Source organism: Corapipo altera, unplaced genomic scaffold (genome assembly GCF_003945725.1).
Source record: "Corapipo altera isolate COAL_440 unplaced genomic scaffold, ASM394572v1 94, whole genome shotgun sequence".
NCBI classification, from domain to species: domain Eukaryota; kingdom Metazoa; phylum Chordata; class Aves; order Passeriformes; family Pipridae; genus Corapipo; species Corapipo altera.
Genome location: NW_020884950.1, coordinates 93,152 through 113,796, shown reverse-complemented (window position 1 = coordinate 113,796; position 20,645 = coordinate 93,152). Strand labels below are relative to the sequence as shown.

General features: G+C 41.6%; 1 protein-coding gene and 1 long non-coding RNA gene across 7 annotated transcripts in view; one reads left to right on the top strand and one right to left on the bottom strand.

Annotated features, from left to right (window-relative positions):
* The window catches only part of SHLD1 (shieldin complex subunit 1), a 50,159-nt gene that overhangs the window by 13,578 nt on the left and 15,936 nt on the right, over positions 1-20,645 (bottom strand). The window lies entirely within an intron of this gene.
* LOC113956412 lies at positions 784-9,671 on the top strand. 4 transcript variants are annotated; one of them, XR_003530842.1, is made up of 4 exons: positions 784-1,169; positions 5,489-5,576; positions 6,270-6,437; positions 8,509-8,524. It is a non-coding gene; the product is annotated as an uncharacterized LOC113956412 (long non-coding RNA). The 4 variants fall into 4 exon arrangements; XR_003530841.1 differs by lacking the exons at positions 6,270-6,437; positions 8,509-8,524 and adding an exon at positions 9,548-9,671; XR_003530840.1 differs by lacking the exon at positions 6,270-6,437 and having other exon boundaries at positions 8,509-8,639.

Genomic DNA, 20,645 nt, shown 5'->3' with positions numbered 1-20,645 from the left:
TTCCAATACAGTACAAAGAAAAGCTTAGTGGCCCTCTTTTAACAATGATATATGCCATAAAAATGGAAAATCAAAGAACAGATCCACTTTTCCTCAATAATCTCTCAGCCTTGGTGCCTACGCTAAGCTAGAACTGAAGCCTCATGCATCTCTGATAATTGAATCAAGTGGCATTTGCACTCAAGAGTCCTGTGGCAATTGTAAACCCCTGTGCTGTCTTCTTGCTACTTCTTGCTCACAGCCACATTTTGTAAAAGAGCAGCAGCTGCCTCCAGCTACAAGTCTCAAGCCTACACGACCAGGGTAAGAGAAAAATTCCTCTTGGTTTCATGTTGTCAGGGGAGACCTTTGCAATGCTGCTCTGCCTTTCTCCCACGATCTTAGTTTGGCTATTAGGAAAAATTTCTTCATGGAAAGGGTTCTCAAATATTGAAACAGGCTGCCCAGGGAAGTGGTTGAGTCACCATCCCTGGAGGTATTTAAACAATGTGTAGATGTGGCACTCGAATACATGGTTTAGTGGTGGGCTTGGCATTATGAGGTTTATGGTTGGATTCAATGATCTTAGAGGTTTTTTCCAACTGAAACAATTCTATGGTATTTTATTCTAAAGCCAGAATGGCCTATAGAGCAGACACCCTCTGCTGAAGCACAATCACTGAAGAAAAGACCAGTAAGTATTTCAGGAGTTTATTCTGGGGTTTGATTCATCACAACATACTCAATTATTATTACTGGGAGAACAGTTTTCTTTCAGTTACTATTCAAATTTATGTATCTCTATTTTCCAACAGTAGACTCTATCCTCTCAATGGATTACTTTTCCAGCAAAGCCTCCTTAAGGTAAGACATCCAACAGGGTTGGATGCCCCAACTCTGGCAGTGTTCAAAGCCAGGCTGGATAAGGCCTTGAGCAACCTGGTCTAGTGGGAGCTGTCCCTGCACATAGCAGGGGGTTGGGACTATGTAGTGTTTAAGGTCCATACCAATCCCTTAGCATTCCATGATTCTACGTTTCTGTGACATGAAAGGCTTGGATGTAAAATTCCCACAAGCAATCTATACCTCAGAAAGCTGCACCTTTCCTCAGCTTTCCTGACAATTTCCCAATATGTTCTCCAACTATGTGCCAAGACTGACCTTTTCCTCCTTAAGAGATATCAGTTAAGGTAGAGAACCTTACTTAACGCCCTCTAAAGAGCTGACACTGCTGTTGAAACCTGAATGATTCATAAAGCACAGGGAACAAGCACAGTAGCTGGATGCCTGCAGGGTCCAGAAAAGGCTTCTCATCTGGGGCACACGTACAGCACACAAGCACACATTGTAGGCCAGCAAACATGCTGCTAAAGGCAAAGACAGCACTCAATTAATCAATCCCTTTGCCTCTCCATGCACCTGCACCCCTCAAGAAAACTGAGATTCCCTGATAAAGCACAATGTTGCTGCAAAGCCTAGACCTCTCTGGCCATCTCTCAGCAGCAGGAAAAATGTAGTTTTGTAAATTCTTTTGTAAAATACCTCCATGGCAAACTGAACAACACAGTTGTCACACACCCCTGTCCTGGCTTGGCCCAACACCTACAGAAGTCAATGCAAAGATGAGCAGGGCTCAAAAATCTCCCTCTGTTTGCTTGTAGTAGAATTTAATCACCAGAGAATCTGGCTCATTATTTTTAGCTATTTTCACACAATTATACTACTAAGCATTAAAGGGGGGGAAAAAACCAGCAGAAAAGCTCCAAAAAACTGAAACAGGTCATTATTCATATCTCTATTTCACTCTCACATGATAGATAATCATCAGTAAGAAAGTATATTATTTCATCTGCACTTCCACTCCATGCTAATTGAAGTTCAGCATTTGCACCTTATTAGTAAAAGACCTGGGGGCGGATAAAAGGGTATTCTTCTGTTCATAAACCTGCTGATGAAAATTTAAAAGCTCCATCTGGTACCAGCACATAACCCCATTGCCCGAAGCATAGAACCAAATCCTGCTTTGGGCCTGGGCCACTTTCAGTAATGCAAGAGTTCTGCCATATTGTTATTTGCACTTATACAAAAGCAGGTCACGTAGTTGTTTGAGTTTCTGTATAACTGTGTTCATGCACATACAGTCAGACTGTAAAATAAGATGTCCTTCAAACAGCAGTGACACTGCTGGCTTTCTGGGGAAAGAAATCCCCCTAATTCAGGTGGGCAGTGATCCGTGCAGCTGCTTCACTAGAGCTGGTGTTGCTGTGATGTCTGTCTCTATGCCTTGCAGGGGCTTAGCTGGATGCCAGCAGCTGAAATTCTGTTACATCTGTAGCTGGATTTGTACAAGCCTCCTACTCTCTCCTACTGTCTGACTGCCTTCCCAGGAACCCTGAGTGTGTGGTTCCCCTCCCACCCAGTACACAAAGGCCCATCCTATTATGAGGGACTGGGAGATTTATACTGTAGACCTGACCACAAGAGAGCTAAAGCACAGCGGTTTGTTATCAGCAGTTCTGTGAAAAGGGCAATTAATTGCTTGGTTTGGGCAGGAATCATTTGCCCCATGTCTTAGGAATGACTCCTTGCACAGATGGAGCTTGAGTCCAAACCCATCAAAATGAATGCCAATCCTATACCCATACAGAGCTGCTCTGGTGCTCTCAGGTGTTGGACACTACTGGAGCAGCCATGTTCAGTAAGGCAGCAAACCCCATCTCTAAATGGTTCAGCCCTTGGCCTCTTTCAGCCATCTGACTGACCACACACTGTGGTCAATCAGTGGATAACTTGGAACCAGGGCTGAATTTCTCTGTGTGCCTCCATTGTGTCACCCTAAACAAGGACCAAGAAAACTATGAGAATGAGAAAAGCAAATAATTTTTTTGAACTAAGTTAATCTGGAGACATACAAATAGCCTTTATGTTCGTGGTAGTGACTGAAGTTCAAGCCGATGTTGATTAGATGATGCTAGAGCACATCCCATGTTGTAAAGTCAGTGATCACAGAATCACAGAATCGATTAGGTTGGAAAAGACCTCTGAGATCATTGAGTCCAACCTATGACAGAACACCACAACGTTAACTAGACCATGGCACTGAATGCCATGTCCAGTCTTCCTTTAAACACCTCCAGTGACGGTGATTCCACCAGCTCCCTGGGCAGCACATTCCAATGTCTAATCACCCCTTCTTTGAGGAAATTCTTCCTGGTGTCCAACCTAAATCTCATCCTGTTGCTGGCTGCCTGGGAGTACAGGCTGACCCCCACCTGGCCACAATCTCTTTCAGGTAGTTGTAGAGAGTGATGAGGTCTCCCCTGAGTCTTCCCCTCTCCAGGCTGAACACCCCCAGCTCCCTCAGCTGCTCCTCAAAGGACTTCTTCTCCAGACCCTTCACCAGCTTCATTGAGCTTCTCTGGACTTGCTCCAGTACCTCAATGTCCTTCCTGAATTGAGGGGCCCAGAATTGGACACAGGATTCAAGATGTGGCCTCACCTGTGCCGAGTACAGAGGAAGAATCACTTCCCTGGTCCTGCTGGCCACACTGTTCCTGATACAGGCCAGGATGCCACTGGCCTTCTTGGCCACCTGGACACACTGCTGGTTCATGTTCAGCCTGCTGTCAACCAGCACTCCCAGGTTCTTTTCTGCTGGGCCACTTTCCAGACACTCTTCCCCCAGCCTGTAGCACTGCATGGGGTTGATGTGGCCAAAGTGTAGGACCTGGCACTTGGCCTTGTTGAACCTCATACTGCTGGCCTTGGCCAATCTATCCAGCTTGTCAAGATCCCCCTGCAGAGCCTTCCTGCCCTCCAGCAGATCAATACTCCCACACAACTTGGTGTTTACTGAGGACACACTCGATCTCCTCATCCAGATCATCAGTAAAGATAATAAACAGGACTGGGCCCAACACTGATCCCTGTGGGACACCACTAGTGACCAGACATCAACTGGATGCAGCACCATTCACCACCACTCTCTGGGCCCTTCCATCAGCCAGTTCTTAACCCAGAGAAGGGTGCACCTGTACAAGCCATGGGCTGCCAACTTCTCCAGGAGAATGCCATGGGAGATGGTGTCAATGGCTTTGCTGAAGTCCTGAGGTTCTTTCTACCCATGAGTCTCCACTGTGACTTGTTAACAGCTAAAAGTCAACACATTCCCAAGATCCACAGGCAATGATATCCAGAACAGTCATACAAGAAGGACAAAAGTTACCCATTGTTTTGATCAGTGGTACCCATCCCTTTTTTAGAGGGCGATGCAGAAGTTCTCATAGATTGCATTATTTCTCTTTTATTATCAACCTGCCAGGATGCACCTGGGGTGACTGCAATCATCCACAAATAAGAAAGAGTCTTTATATATTTGTGGTTGCTATGAAGTGCTAAAACAAGTAAACACAGATGCCCTCCCTGAGAGTTGCTACAGCCCTCTCACTACTCCTAGAAAATCCCCTTCTTGCTTCTCCATCAGACATGTCCATATGGCATGGGAAAGCTCAAGCAGAGGTGATACTACTTGGGCTTGAGCAGAGCTCCCAAATGACAATCTGTGCCAAATGGCACGATTTCTGGGATGCATCTTTCTCTATGAGAGGCAAGGACAAGTCCCATGTCACAGTTGAACTCCCTACATGCCCATGCACCTCACAATGACATGTGTTGAGCACTTGAGACAGCTAATGCAGAGAAAAGCATTTTGTTTTCTTTCCACCTGGCTGATTTGCAGTGAGAGTGCACGTATCATCATGGTAATGCAACTCCCCTCTGCTCAGGGAAGAAAGAAGAAATTTAGGAAGCATTTGGTAGGAGCTCATTCTCCTCCAGTCTCACACAGAATGTTAGCCTGCCAGGTATTGCATACCTAAGTACTCAGACATTGCAAAGCTAGACATTTTGGGACAAAATTTTACTGCCCTTGCTTGCATTAATAACATTTCTAGTGAAGGCAACAGTTAAAAACCCAAGCATGAACTGCTGATTACATCCCTTTACGTGAACTGCAATATATTTGCACTGTATGACTTCTATTACTACATTTCAATTGGAATAGCACCAAAAAGACAAGCATCAAGAAAACAAGTATCATTCTGCTAGGTGCTGCACAAACATGCACCACTCTGAGTAAATGACAGATGCTAAAGCCTCTGTTTTACAGTATTAAAGAATTGTGGCAGAGATTACAATTTCTCTGCGCACCTCTCCGCCTTGCAGAAAACAGCTGTTGTCTTCCTGTGCAAAGGAAAAATGAAATTTTCAATTACATTATCATTCAAAATGACTGTTATAAGCAGGGAAATTTTATCCCTTGAGGGTATTTAAATTGTGAACAGAAAGTGAAAACAAGAACACAATAAGCCTTGCTACTTTGCTGCCTCCCTGATGACACACCAACTGGTTTTCTCCTGTCATATTACGCAGTAGACTGTAGCTCACAAGATCACATCTGTGAGACTCTGCTTTACACACGACATAACCTGCAATGTTCTTCATCCACCAGCCCACAGGAAAGGCACATTTGTCTCATTGCTGAGAGCTGGCCAGGAGCTCTGCAAATGTTGGCTGCTCTGTCAGGATAACTGGAGAAGGTAAGGGTGGGCAAAACACAGCAAGAAGGGAAGGAAGAGACTGGAGGAATTTGGGGATTGGAGTAGAAAAGGGAGACAGCGACAGAGGAATTCCACTGGGCATGGCTCAGTACTGTGTCAGGTTCCCTGCTTTTTTATTCTGTCTGCTGCACATTTATGGTGTGAAAAGTTGGGGGGGGGAGTTAATTTGCACGCAATAAGACGTAAGCAGTTATTTTAGAGAAGCATAAAAACTCTTCCCTTTCAGTCTAACTCCCATAGGAATTTGAAATTCGAGAAAAATAAAAAGGCTGGTAAGTGGTAAAGTGCTTTTGAAATGCAATATGCAGGCATAGTGCATTCCCCTAGACACTCTTCCAAATGTCACACTTGGTATTAATCTCTGCCCTGCTCTGGGAGCTCACATCCGATGCCTGCTGTGCCATACTTTTAAGACAACTGGAAAACTCAGCTAAATGAAAGCTTTCAGAGAATGCAATGAACACACTGGATTTAATAAACCAAAGAGAAAGTCAGCTACAATATGAACTACAAATTAACACTCCTTACTTGCTGAGAGCCAAGAGATAAACACCACTGTCATCTCATAAGTCTGTCTCTAAGCAACCAAGCCCCACAGTCCAGGGCAATAGGAATGGGCAGAAGCAGCAGCAGCAGCATCATAAACACCATCACTTACAGCTGCCCCATAAGCCTGATGATGATACATCCTCAACGAGGCCCCAGACCAATGGGCATTGGATGTAACTGTCCATGAACAGCTGTTGTAAGTGCAACAGCATACAGGAACTTCTCTCATTGCAAAGATCCCAGAGATGGGCAGCAACGCAACTGTGGTGCCTGAGATTTTATTTTTACAAGGTAGATTATTCCCTTGGAACTCATAATCATTCTAAAAATAGAAATAGCAAAGTTAAGAACTCTTCAAATAGATATATTTAGGGTGGTTTAATTTACATGATTCTGTTGCCAGTAAAAAAATTCTAAAGCATCCCATTTGTCTCAAATTGTGATTTTAAAGAAGTTGCTTAAGATCTGAGGTTAAAGATTCTATTATCAAGAGTAACCTTTCTCTGAAGTATAAATAATAATTGACAAATGTTTATGCAGCTGAAAACATTAACTGTCAATTAAACTTATTATCCAGCAGATAAGGGCATCAAGGGGCCTTATTAAACTGGTACTACCTGCTGCTTTCCTATTACATGCAATGTCTTGGGAACTCAGCCAGACCCACCTTGTCTGTGTAACACCAAAGGTACCAATTTCCAAAAGGAAACTCTGCTAAGGCTTTTTGAGCTAATTGCTCAGCTTCTAATTAGGCATTAGGAGAGCACAGAGAAGTGACTGTAAGAACAGCACCAGGCAAGCTCATATGCACAGACGCAGCAATGCTGTGCTAGACCATCCTCTCCTCAGCCACAGCCAAACATCTCAGTGGGCTTTCAATTTTTAACAGACAGGATCCAACACAAGCATCCCCAAGCCAGGCCTCTGCCTTCTCTGTTGGTGAAAGTAAGAACAATCCACTCATGTCAAGTCTCTTACAACCATGACCACAGCATAGCTCTGTCCACAGGGAGGACTCACCACTTGAATCAGATTTGACCCCTGTCCTCCTGTGAGCAGGCAGAAGCCTTTAAATAAAATGACTGATTTTTCCTTCTTTTAATCTGTAACTTCCAGTGTTGCTTTTTTATACATAGAAGGCTCTAATTTAGCCCCAGATCATATCTGTCTTTAAGTTTATCCTATTTCAGAATAAAAGCAAAAGTCTGGTGCTTGAAACTGATGAGAAATAATCCTGCCTGCCTTGATTTTCACTATTTAAGATTTGTAAAGAATTTTATGGGGGAAATCTGTGTTCTATGGTGCCTGAAGAAACTTTCCCACTTTATTTATATTGCACAGCTGAAGCAAATGGTAGTTGTTTCTGTTTATGTTTTTTCCTGCCTAAAATTTGTAAATTCCAGTCTTGTCTATCCTCTTTATTTTTCCCAGCTGATTATTTATAGAGAGATAGCTTTTCATGAACTGTTGGCTTTCTGACACATGAAGCACTTCCTAGGGAACCCTATTAAACTAAGAGGGATGAAATTTTTATTCAGCCCCTCAGTTTGGTTACTAGCTTGTTAATTCCAGAATCTGGAAAAGGATTTTTTTATGCCAATCCCTTGAGCTAAGAGCTAAGAAAATCCTTGGGTACCGAGTCATCTGAGGAGATGTCTTGTAGAGAGGAAGAGGGATTGATGAAAAGACAATTTTCTTCATAGTTCTAAGGTAAAGGGACAAATCCTTCCTGTTTCTGGCAAGACACACAAAGGAAAGATACTGCACTTTTAGAGATTTTGCTGATGTGGCCATTGATGAATGGCCATCACAACTGATGAATTTGTGAGCTGAAATTAAAACAGGCTTGGAAATCTATCTGGATGAGAATTAGTGATCATAGACAAGTCTAGCAAAAAAACCCTGGAAGAGTTATTAAATCCCATTTTTTGGGGCTTTAAGGAACCCTCTGCTAGAGGCAAGAATAGGGCCCAACAGGCAGCACATTGTGTGCTGCAAACACCCGCTTTTGAGGATGGGGCTGAAATAGAGAGAGGGGAACCACCACTTACTGTGAAATATTCAGTAATGGCCACTGACAAGGACAGGAAGCAGCCACAGATCATAAGTATTACTGAGTAAGACAATATCACTGTATTCGTAACTATTAAAAAAGAAAAGAAAACCCGAAGCAATATCCTTCCTTGATATATGAAACACTTTGTCTTTCATTCAGTTACACGTTTTCAGAAACGGGAGGACCAACAATCTTCAGCTGATGCCTTTAGCAGGAGTAGGAATAAGCAGACAGCTCTCACTGGAGATCAATTGCTCAAGTCTCAAATCACTTTACAAAAATTCTACCTTCTGCATCTCCTTGCAGAGTGGCATGCATGACAGTTTGCCTGGAAAAAACTCCCAGAATATGATGCTATTCATTCAGCTAAAATAGAAGAGGAAGAGCCTGCCATGACAGTGTTTCTTTAATGAGAAGAACAGACTAGAAGACCAACATATTACATAAAAACTAGCAAAATATTTGCTTTATTTAAAGATTGTGTGAACTTGGAAAGGGAGATGGCGTGGAGTGTTGTTCAGTGTACACTGCCTTCCCTTGCCATTAGAGCACTTGAAACTCCAATTCATTACAAAGTTAGCACCCACAAACATAAATATAGTTTCCATTGAAGAGATTCACAGGCATTTCAGCTCTGCTTCCAACCAGTTATGCACAACTGTGGACACAAGCGACATGAGAATCATAGGCAGAGGTGCAGTTTTTGACCAAGAAAATACTGCAAAGCAAAGTATTTTTTAAGCATCCCTCTTGAATGGTAGGTAAAATGATGCTACTCGTAAATACTTTTGAGAAGAAAAGAGTTACGACCTATAACAGTCTCATTAGTCATGTTCATGGGAGGCCCTGCACTTGGAAACCTGAATCCTGATGTGGAGTTGATGCCTGGGTACCACAGATCACCTACTGTAAAACAGCTCCTGTGGGGAAGAGAAAAAACTCTAAAACCTATGGAGGCAGGAAACTGAGTCACATAAGGCAGAAGAAGGTGCAGGCTGGCTTAAACACAACTTCCTCCCAATTCTTTACCCCCTCTAACCTGTACACCTGTGTGTCTCTTAGTCAAATGTATCTGTGGGAGTTTGTTAACTTTCTACCAACTTATTATTTAGGTTCACATCCCAAATCAGTGGATTGATTTTTCAGGAGCACTGAATACACAGATGCTCTTACCAAATTCAAAAGAAGCCACAGAGATTTTAGCTCTTTGGAAAACAATGTTATCTAAGCTTTAACTTTACTAATTCTTCAGCAGTAGATCACTGCAAGTTGTACAACAGAACAACAAGAGAGGTACCTCTTGGTTCTCAGATTTTAAGGTCCTGATCTTTCGTTTTTGTCTAAGGCCAAAAGCACAAGTGTGGGAATACTACAAGAAATGCTTACAGATGGACTGATTCTCTCTAGATGGGATTGAAATAGCTGAACATGTGCAGTCTGCACTTCTGCAGATCAAAGGTCTTTACCTCCAGTCAGGATTGATCTTACATGAAGAACAACAGAGGAATACTCGAAGAGATAGTTTCCTGAATTTACTGGCAACAAGATGATCTGAAAACCATGCTTCTTGTCTGTGTCATGCTCCTGAAAATATGCTGCATGTCAGACAAACACAGAAAGGCTTGCTCTTGTTTAAGAACAGGAGTAGGAAAAAACCCACAAAAAAATAATCTTAAAAAGCACAGGCCAGTAGCAGGTACAAAGGTAAAGAAAACTACTGATATTCTGGTGAAGATCTGAAGGTAGAGCGAGGCATTTTCCCAGTCTCCCTGCAGGCCTGATGTGACTACATGCATGGAACAGGCTGTGCAGAGGTGTGCCAGCCTGGAGTGCCTTGGCACAGAAAGAGCAGACCTACATCTCTGTCCTCTCCACAGCCCTGCTGTGTGGGCTGTGAGATCACACAGCTTGGGGCTTTTTTTATTTCTGCATTACCAGAGGAAGCTTGTGCATCAGACACCCATCAAAAAATGAAAAAACAGACTCAAAAATAAGAATGGAAGCAAGATACCAATCTCCACCTATGAGTTTTCCACAGGCTAATAAATGAAACATCCTCACATTGAAAAAATCAGAGTGTCAGATATATCAGTCATCAAGGAAATTTTCAAGGGACAGAAAATGCAAACTGAACAGATTACAATAAGAAGCAAACATACAAGTTTAATAACTTAGAGATATTTGTTCTTCACTAGCCTGTGACATTTTGGCTTGCCACTCTGAAAGTACACTGAATAAACACTCAAGACATCTAATTTTTCTGCAGGATTACTTGAAATGAAATAATGAATAGAAAGATTATTGGGCTAGAGCAATTTATAGACCATTCACAAATGCTGGAGCCATGAGAACCACAAGGGCTTTTTCTTAATTATGTACATGCTGTTTAGGGAATCGCTGAAAATCTCTTCCATCAGAACCAGCTTGATGGAAAATTAGGTTTTGAACAGAAGTCTTCTGCCATTAATCAGTCAGCTTTCTGCAGTCTGTTGCTACTAAACCAAGCACCTGAAAACTGAAATTAGAAATGGTTATAATGTAAGGAGTGCAGTGGGAGTGAATCCTCAGGCCCTTAATAGGGTGCAATCCCATGCCAAACTTTCCTTAGGTGCTGTCATGGCTGTGGTACTTTATATGCCTCTGAACAGATTAAGAAAACCTGAAGTGCAGAGCAGAAGGGAGAAAGTCCTTAAAAAGCAGTATGACTTTAAAAGCTAAAAAGAAGAAAAATCACTGAGCAAGCAACTAGAGCAGTCTCCATTCCTATCTCCTCACTTTGACCTCTCAGTCAGTCACGAGAAAGGCTTGGCAATGCAGGTATTTCCCTGCTACAGTTCAGCTTTGCCCTCAAAGGCCAAACACTAAAAGGTTTCAGTCACTCCAGACTTGTCTGCATCTCTCTAACTGGCTGTACAGCCTACTAGTCCCGCTTCGTAAGAAAACTTCTTAGCCATGAGCAGATCTGGGTACACTCAAACCTCTTGGTTCTGCCCCAAATCAAACATTTCACCCAAATTAATTGTGGGCACAACTCTGGACAAACCATGAAGGCACGTGAGAGCCCAAATCCTGTTTACAAAGCAAACAAAATAAAACTCCATGTTGCCCATCCCACATTATTATCCCACAGCAATTCTGCACTAATGTGGCTCTCCTGAGAGGCTGCACACCCTCTGTCAGGAAAGAGCCTGGTGCTCTGCGTGAAGCACTTGCTTGGAGTTTTTAGTTGCACCTTCAACTACTGACAAACAGTTACCACAACCACCCCATTGTTCACCACACTTCTACGTCACAGATGTTTTTAAGCCACACAAGAGATATTAAGATCTTGCATTGCCACACATAGTTTGAAAACATTTCATAATTTTCACAAACACTTGTGGAGAGAAACAATAATTCACTCCTGCAAAATAAGGTGAATAGAAGGACAGATAAACCAGAGAAAGTCATGGCAATTCAAATGTTCCTTTATTAGAGGAAACAATTTTCACCCACCTTAGGCCATAAGATCACCTAACTGAAAATACCTACTTCGTTCAAAAATAATCATGCAAGTAGGATAGGGAAAGAGACAAAACTTTTAAAAACATAATCCATCTGGTATTTGCATGTATAAATGCAATATATAAATATTAAAAAATATAAATAAAAATAGTAAAGAACGACACACCAACTATTTTTCAAGGTGATGTGAGAGTGTTTGTATGACTTCTAACAGAGTAGTGAGATGAATTATGCTTATGTTTGTTTAGAACTTGTTCTCTGATTATGGGCTAGAGAGACTACAGAAACAGATAGACAGATATGGGGAAACTCCAGCAAGCTCAGAATTCGCAGCTTATTGATCAGATTCCCAAAATTGCATGGCTTTATTTTCAAACGTGAAGCTATCAATGTAACTGGGGCATTTAGCAACCCCCATTGCTCTTCTGTCATCTGAATGAGAATAGAAGTGCAACCACTTGCAACTGCTCCTCTCTCCAAAACAGTATCAGAGGAGGAAAAAAGACAAGAAATAAAAATTATGAAAATAAACCTGAGTAAAGCTGAACAAATGGGCAATTAACAGACAAAAGAGAGTCCAGAAAATCAGAGGCTACAGCATGGGTGCTAAATGCATGAAAATTATAATCCTAAAGAACACACATATGTTCCTAAAGAACATCCTAAAGAAACCAACCCAGCTTATCAGGCATGCAACCAGGAGTCCCCAGTTAGATGGGTTTAAAGGTATCCTTGGACTAGTGATGGGGATTCTTTAAGAAACAAAAAATTCTTTCAATATGGTGGCCTTGCTCAAATTTGGGAGCTTTTTGTCTCTAATCTCAACTAGTGAAGACACCTGAGCATTTTGGATGTACATTTTAAGGAGAAGTGAGAAGGACAACATGTTTCTGGATATTGCTCTACTTGTTGAGAAAGGTTCTGGCCCGTGTAAAAAAAATTTGAAAAGAGAACATTTTGGACTGAGTCTACACTGAAATGAAGTGTATATAAATTAAACCCCATTAGGGTGGTATTTAGTTACCAGAAAAGGTGCAAGAGCCATTACAAAGTGGAAACTGAAACAAGGGGCAAAATGGTTACAGAAACCTGAAAACTTGGTTTCATTAACAAAGTATCTTCAAATCCACGTAGCTCATCATTCCTAGGTAAGCAAAATCAATCCAGGCCCTGAAATTGTTCAGGGAGTGTCTGGGACCAGGTAAGTTTTCCAAATCCCTGTGCACATCCTGAACTGCTACACTACTTCTCAGTGATGGAGAAAGGAGGGTTAACACCACCTAAAAATCTGGCATGACAGAGCTGTGCAAATCTTGATCGATCATTTCCACTTATAGTCAAATTATAATGTGGCTAAAATTAATAGAAAAATTTAAGATAATTTTGATCAAACTGTGAAACTCACTCACACCAGCAATGGAAACATCTGCCAACTGCTATGAAATTTAATTTTTCACAGAGGTGTTTGAACAATGAAAATTCACACATAGAGTAACATTTCCTCTTGTTTTAAAAATGTCAATGAATTAATGACAAGTCACTACTGATTAGCACTCCTGGTAAACATTAATACAAACATAACTAATAATATTAATCATATTAATATAGCCATTCACCTATTCAAAGGAAAAAGTAAATATTTAACATAGTGAATGCCTTAAAATTGACATTTTTATTCAATGATAAAATTGGATAGTATGATATGTGTATGATATAAAACAGACCCTTAACAGTGAAGGTAGATTCCATTTTTCAAATCAAATGGGAAGTTTACCACTGGTCAGCTCCCTATATCTGAACTGAAGATATTCCTGACAGCTGTGTTCCAGTACAAGCTAAAGTCTCCTGGTTCTTATTTGACACTGGTTGGTAGGTGGGATTTGACAGTCTAGATAAATTAGCAGATTATACATTGGGGTAATTTTTTTAAAACTATTTTTAATCCCTAAAGTTCATGATCAGCTCAAGAATTTTGTTTTAGGAGGCCTAAAGAAAAAAGAATTCAAACATTGGATTCTGTGACTGCAGTAAATACATCTGTGTTATTTACAAATAAAACAGGGAATTCTGAAACAAAGGCTTCAGTGAACATTTTAAGCTCAAGTTTTGGGATTGGTCTTCAAAGGTTACTTAATAGGGTTTTTTTAGATCAAATGTGGACAACATGAGGATGTAAGTAGTTAATTTGTATTCCACTACCTAGATAACATGCTTCCTTAATCTCTTTTATTTTCTCACAAGCCATCTGCAAAGTTTCAGTACCTTTGCAACAGAGGACACTCCTGCACAGTGTACAGATACTTGAGCCACTTAAACAAGGTACACAAACAAGAGCATATCAGAAAATGCTCATATTCAAAAATGACTTGGACATTATTAACTTACAAAAAAGGTGGCTATGTACCTTTCCCATTAATTAAATTAAGTCAGGAACAGCTGTCAGAAAATAAAATTGACTTTTTGGGGGATCCCTCAGCTCTGAGGGTTTAAAACTGGTACGTTCATAGCAAAAGAGCTTTTTATTTTCTCCACTCTACAAACAAATCCACTTTCCACTTTCACATTTTTCCTCTTGGGCACATTCACTGCTTAAGGTTAATCGTGACTCTTAAGACAACAAGAGATATATCTGACACTTCCTTTAGTTGGAAAAATGTTTAATGCATTAAAGGCACAAAAAATGCTGGTGCCCTTGAGTAAGCAATTGAATCAGGATAAAATAAAGGTCACTGAGAATTAAAATAAAACAAATATCTGTCTGTCTGTGCAGAGGCTCACTGTCCCCTCTGTAGCTACTGTCACTTATTCTTTATAATAAAAAATAAGAGGTCGGTCTGCTGCAGCACAGTCTTGAAACAATTCAGAGATTAAGGTATTCAAACAGAGGTGGAGGCAAAAGGTGTATTTTAGTGACAGCAGCACTTCTGATCTAATGCCAACATATAAGCACAAGCAGAGCACAAAGAGCGAAGTGAAGCCATCAAAAAGAAGGCATCCAAGGTTAATCACGGGGTGTGATCTTGTTACTTCCTTTTAAACCCAACTGTATCATCACTGCCATGTACTATAGAGCTTAAAAGACCTTGTGGATTTTTGGGGGTTTGGTTGGTTTTTTTAACCTTCACCTCAACAATGAAGGCTTATTCATGCTCCTGCCAAGCCACAAGGAAAAGAAGGCACAGGGAAAAGCTATTTAAATCTGCTCATGGTCAATAAACACTGACACATTACAGGCAGCACAGAGTCAAATTGAAGATAGTAAAGGAGTGGTCTGTCCTCATGGAGCAGGGATTGTGCAAAGCAGGAGCAAAGGCATGTTTGCTACCTTGCAGAGAGGTTTGGTAGAAATGATGTCATCAGCTTGTGCTGCTTCCTTTCCAAGTGTCACCCTTTGTGGCAGCAGGACCAGGGAAGTGATTCTGCCCCTGTACTCAGCGCTGGTGAGGCCTCACCTGGAGTACTGTGTCCAGTTCTGGGCCCCTCAGTTCAGGAAAGATGTTGAGGTGCTGGAGCAGGTGCAGAGAAGGGCAACGAGGCTGGTGAAGGGACTGGAGCACAAGTCCTATGAGGAGAGGCTGAGGGAGCTGGAGTTGTTCAGCCTGGAGAAGAGAAGGCTCAGGGGAGACCTCATCACTCTCTACAACTGCCTGAGAGGAGGTTGTAGGCAGGTGGGGGTCGGTCTCTTCTCCCAGGCAATCAGCAGTAGGACAAGAGGGCATGGTCTTAAGCTGCACCAGGGGAGGTTTAGGTTAGACATTAGAAAGAAATTCTTTACAGAGAGGGTAATCAGCCATTGGAATGGGCTGCCCAGGGAAGTGGTGGATTCTCCGTCCCTGGAGGTTTTTAAGATGAGGCTGGACGTGGCACTTAGTGCCATGGTCTAGCAACTGAGGTGGTAGTGGATCAAGGGTTGGACTTGATGATCTCAGAGGTCCTTTCCAACCCGTCTGATTCTATGATTCACACCATTCACACTGTGAGCTCAGTTGTGTGATGAGCATTCCATGGTTAAAACAGCTCATGCACATGAGGTGCGATGCTCGCCTGGTCCAGGATCCAAGGCAACCTTCAGAGCAGAAAACAGATGCACCACACACCATCCCTGTGCTCCCTGGTAGTCTTGATCCCAAGGAAGATGTAGGTTCTGCTGCTCTGGGCCATGAGCAGAGCAGCACCACGTTCTCGTCAACCGCTGTCCAGCCTGCTCATGGAATTTTAGCATGGAGGGGTGAGATTTATCCCCCCATGAACCCACAACATGATACTGAGCCATACCAATGGACCTGGCAACCCAAAAAATCTCTACTGGAAATCCCTCAGTGGAAGTCCACTGGGAATTTCACACGTGCTTCCAGGAATTAAGTGGCATCATCAGTAGCTGCTTTCTAACATCCACTGCCCCTGTCAGAGAGGCCCTCTCTACCTGCCAGCACTTACCCAGTGCACACATCTCACTGTGTTTGAGAGATCAGACTCCCAAGGCAGATTTTTATAGACTACAACTAAGGTAGTAGCAGTGTTTATTTTGTCAGCTATGTTACAGAATTTTTTTCTCATGTTGCAGAAAATCAAAAAAAATTCGAAATAAATGCAAATAATGGCATTTCTTATGTTTGTACAAAAAGCCCTAAGCTTTTTAAATGCAATTTACAATGAAGGAGACAAAATGATTTTGAACTTTTTAGCAAAAGACCATGTCAAGTTAAAAAAGTGATTGAAAAGAAATTACATCCTGGTAAATTATATTACAGACAGCTAGTTGTCCAACAGGAACACTTTGGACTGTGATACACATCAAAATGAATCTAATTATCCCTAAAAATCAGAGAATCTGTAAGTTTACCTAAAAAACAGGAAATGAGCTTTTAATTGTTTCCACTGCAGACACAAACAAAAGACATTGATTAGCTTACTGGGCTCAAGAGAGGTAATTATTTTGCAGCAGATGCATCTGCAAGAGCAATTCTGTGACAGGTCCAGATTTAATCTGCCTTTATTTTATGAAGACCATCTGCACAAATTACTTTTTCCCTCAGATTTTAGTTTTTGAGATGAACTCTGCTCAGACAGAGTGCAAAACTCAATTACAGCCCCAGTATCAGGACCTCCTGATGCTAGAGACCCATGCTACAGACTGTGTCTAATGAAAGGCCCCAAGCTGAAAGCAATTTAATTTCCTTTAAAAAAAAAAAACACAAACACTCCCCAGTTTTGTAAAAATATTAAAAATACTATGAAAACAGATGAACAGATTAGAGACATATGAAAGGGAGAATATTTGAAAAGTTTTTTGCCAGGAAACAAGCTAAGAAGCATTTCAGTAAAATACTCTCTTACAGCTAATGTGCTGTTTCATTCTGTAATATTGCCCCAAGAGCAGAACAAGGTAACAATATTCTGCAATACTCTAAATCCACAGTCTTGACAAAGCATTTAGCAAGAGATACCAACATCCCCATATTTACTCTCCCAATGCTGTTTCCCAGACCACTGCTGACTATAGCAAGGCTTGAACTCTTTTCCAAGCATCCACACCCATGCCCCTCCAGCTGCCCTCATCTGCAGTGCATTTAGTGTCTGGACCTCCACACAGATAAAAAAAGTGCAGAAGGTTTTATTTATTCAAATTAATCCACTGAATGAACTAACTATATCATCCACATCAGGTGGATGGGCACTGAGCAGTGTGGTTTCAGGAGGCATCCACAGAGTAAGACACCACACAAAATGAAGCCACCAGTACTTGCTTCCATGCTCTCCTTTGGATCCACACGCCCTCCAGGATGCCACATGTATGTCACCCAGCGCCAAGAGGTATCAAGGTAGAGCTGAGGTACAACAGATGGTTTATTGAATCTCCTTTGACTTAGTTTTTTGCCTTTAAGCAGGACTTGACATGCACCAAAGCACACTTTGGACATGTTTTAAAGACTGCACTGAGCTTTAGGGAATGTTCACATTAATGTTAATGATGGGAGATGTTCCCACGAACACTCACAGAGGAAAAACAGAGATGGTTTTGGGTAAAGTGTTATAGAAAAAGACAGAGCTATATTGTTATAGAAAATCAAGAGCTAAATCATCATAGTCACATAGCACAGATGCAGAACTGACAACATTAACCTCTTCTCTAGGTTACTAACAGCAGCAAGAAGAGACAGAGACAACTGTATTAAAATTTTAGTGAGTTATGACCAACCAGATATAGTTCTAGCTACCATTTAAGTCCTGTAAGTAGTTTAGCTCTTGCCTAATTAGTTATGTTTGACAACATGCACTAAATGGTAACAACCTATCTGGCAAGACCAAGTATCACTCAGATCTATGGTCAACCGTGAGAAGATGAGACCAAAAGGTGCTACTTAGTGCACCATCTCTTGTCCATTTTGGTTCCTCTCACTGTTGCAGACTTCCTACCAAAGAAATCTGGCATAGGTAAGGACAATACACCCTTCTAGGTGCATTATTCCACAACAAATGGACTCCAAGTAAAGCATTCTAGGCAGAAGAGCTTCTGGATTGTTGAACTGATAGCTGATATGTTTATATTTCCAATCATATACACTTTATAGTCCTGGGAGTGTTTATTCTCACAGCATTACTACTCCTTGTGCAAGTAGGAGAAGTGCAGAGACAGAAAGCCTGGTGGGCAGGGTGTACAGCAGTGAGCTGTGCAAACAGAGCAGTGAGGGCCTGCAGTACTCACCCGAAGTTCAAGTCCTTGTCTGATCCCTACACTGCTGAAGAAGATGGGCCCTGGTTCTGCTCCATTGCTTGCTCCCTTCTTTTGTCACAGGTGGAAACAATATTGGAGCCAAGGCACAGGTATATTCAGATATCCAAACTCTCCACCTCAGTTTCAAGCAACAGGCCACTTCTGTTGCTTCATTAGTCATTAAAGCAAGAGCAGTTAGGGATATTATGGTCTCCTGAAGAGAAAAAAAATCCACAGGAACACATTGGTTCCTCAGAGAGAAAACAACTGTTTTCAGATTGGCAATAAACAGTGTTTTGCTAAAGGAAAACCCCAGACGCATTACAGCTTCCAAAACAGCAGTGAAGCCTGATTATTTTCTCATGCAATAATCAAGCCAGGGAACCAGAGTCCTTCAACAATGAAGTAACTCACTGGCTGAGAAAAGCTATGGAGGTCTGTTTGAGAGGTGAGGAGAAAGGGAGGGCCCAGCTATTGCCTGGCAGGGCTTCAAGAAGCTGGGAAGGTTCAGATTAAATACCTCCAGCAAGGCTGCTGAACCAAAGCAAGCCTCCTGCCTTCTCTGAAATTTGACCACCCCACTGTTTTGGGATTACTCTGATCTTAATAATATCTGCTCCAAGATCCCACAGGAAGTGAGATGAGCAGGATCTTGCTGCACATAGAATTGTAGTATTTCTAAGGAGGTCAAATTTGCCTCTAGCTGCAGTAGTACAGCTCTGTAATAATGCATTTCTTTCCATGGCTTAGCTGCAAAGAGCTTTTGGCTAAGTTTGATCACTACATATTCATTTAGTACCAGTTTAAAGAGGTAAATTCTGGTTGTAGTGTACAGCTGAGAAAAGGTAAACTGGCAGGATAGACTCCTGCCAGATCCTCTCTGAAGGATTTCCTTCTGAAATGACCTTACTCTTAAGAAGTGGTTAAACTGGTTTGTTTGTTTACTAAAGAGGAGGACTGAGAGCGTGGAAACCATTGATATAATCCCAGAAAGCACTGGCTGCAACACAGTTAGACACTGGCATCTAGAAACAGCACAGGGTTTTGTTCTGTGCTAGAGGAAGGAAGATTTTGGTAAACTAAGGATGTAACAAAGCAGGTTACTAGATGGAAGTATTAAATCCAGCCACATGCACTTTTTAAAGATGGATTGTTGCCTGCAAGATACCATTAGGTTTTACATTCCCTCATTCTATGACCAACTCTTAAGCATGCTGCAGAGACAGCAGTCAACTAATCCATAACAGAACATGAAAGTTCATCTACAAATATTCCATTGCCAGGTATTTTTAATACGAGACAAATCATGAAGAATTTAAGTGATTGAATATTTTGTCCATGTGTGTGGGAATAGCACAGCCAATTTTGTGTGAAGAACTTCATTTTCCAACTCATGTTCGCCCTCTTTCACCACATGGTCTAACTCATCCTGGTGGGTATGCATTTCACACTTGCTAATTATGGAGCATGATGCTTACATTCTGAGTATCACATCCATCACATCAACCTCATTTTTGCTTTTAATCTTCTGCAAAAGAATTATTTCCTCTTCTTTCTCTTAAAATAAAAAAATCACAGCTAGAGCTTCATCAGAAATAAATCACTTTCCCCATTAACTGTCAGTGGATTGTTGAAAGCTAATTGCAATATGTGACTTCTTAACAAAGCAAACGTATTCCCCTTTGTACTCCACAACTGCTGGGTTAAAGAACACTAATATTTCCTTCCATTCAGTCCAACACAGGAATGAAACCCACGGTGCAAACCCAGGGTCTCAGCCTCTGTAGCTCACTCCAGTTCTGGAATGCTGTCACAGGCTCTGCAGATGATTCACACACACAAATGCTATTAGACACGTGCCTCATATAAAACGATAATTAGCAGCAATACCAAACATCCGAACACAAAGCACTGGTGCAGCACAAAATGGGTCTTCTCAAGTTATTTTATTTTGCAACTTCTGTTGCCTTCATTATATTTTAATTAAGACTGCATCAGGAGAAAAATTAACCTAGAAATAACCTCACTAGACATCCAGAGAAGCACCAGTGTAGAACAATGTTAAATTCAGCTGGGATTGCAGATGGTAGCTCTGTAAATCAGGTTCTGTTTCAGTTCAGCACTTCAGCAGAAAGTTCATGCCTTCAAGAAATTGCTACTGAAATGTAAGGTATCATGAAACAGATCCCACTTGTGCTGCACCATGACCAGGAGTAGAGACGAT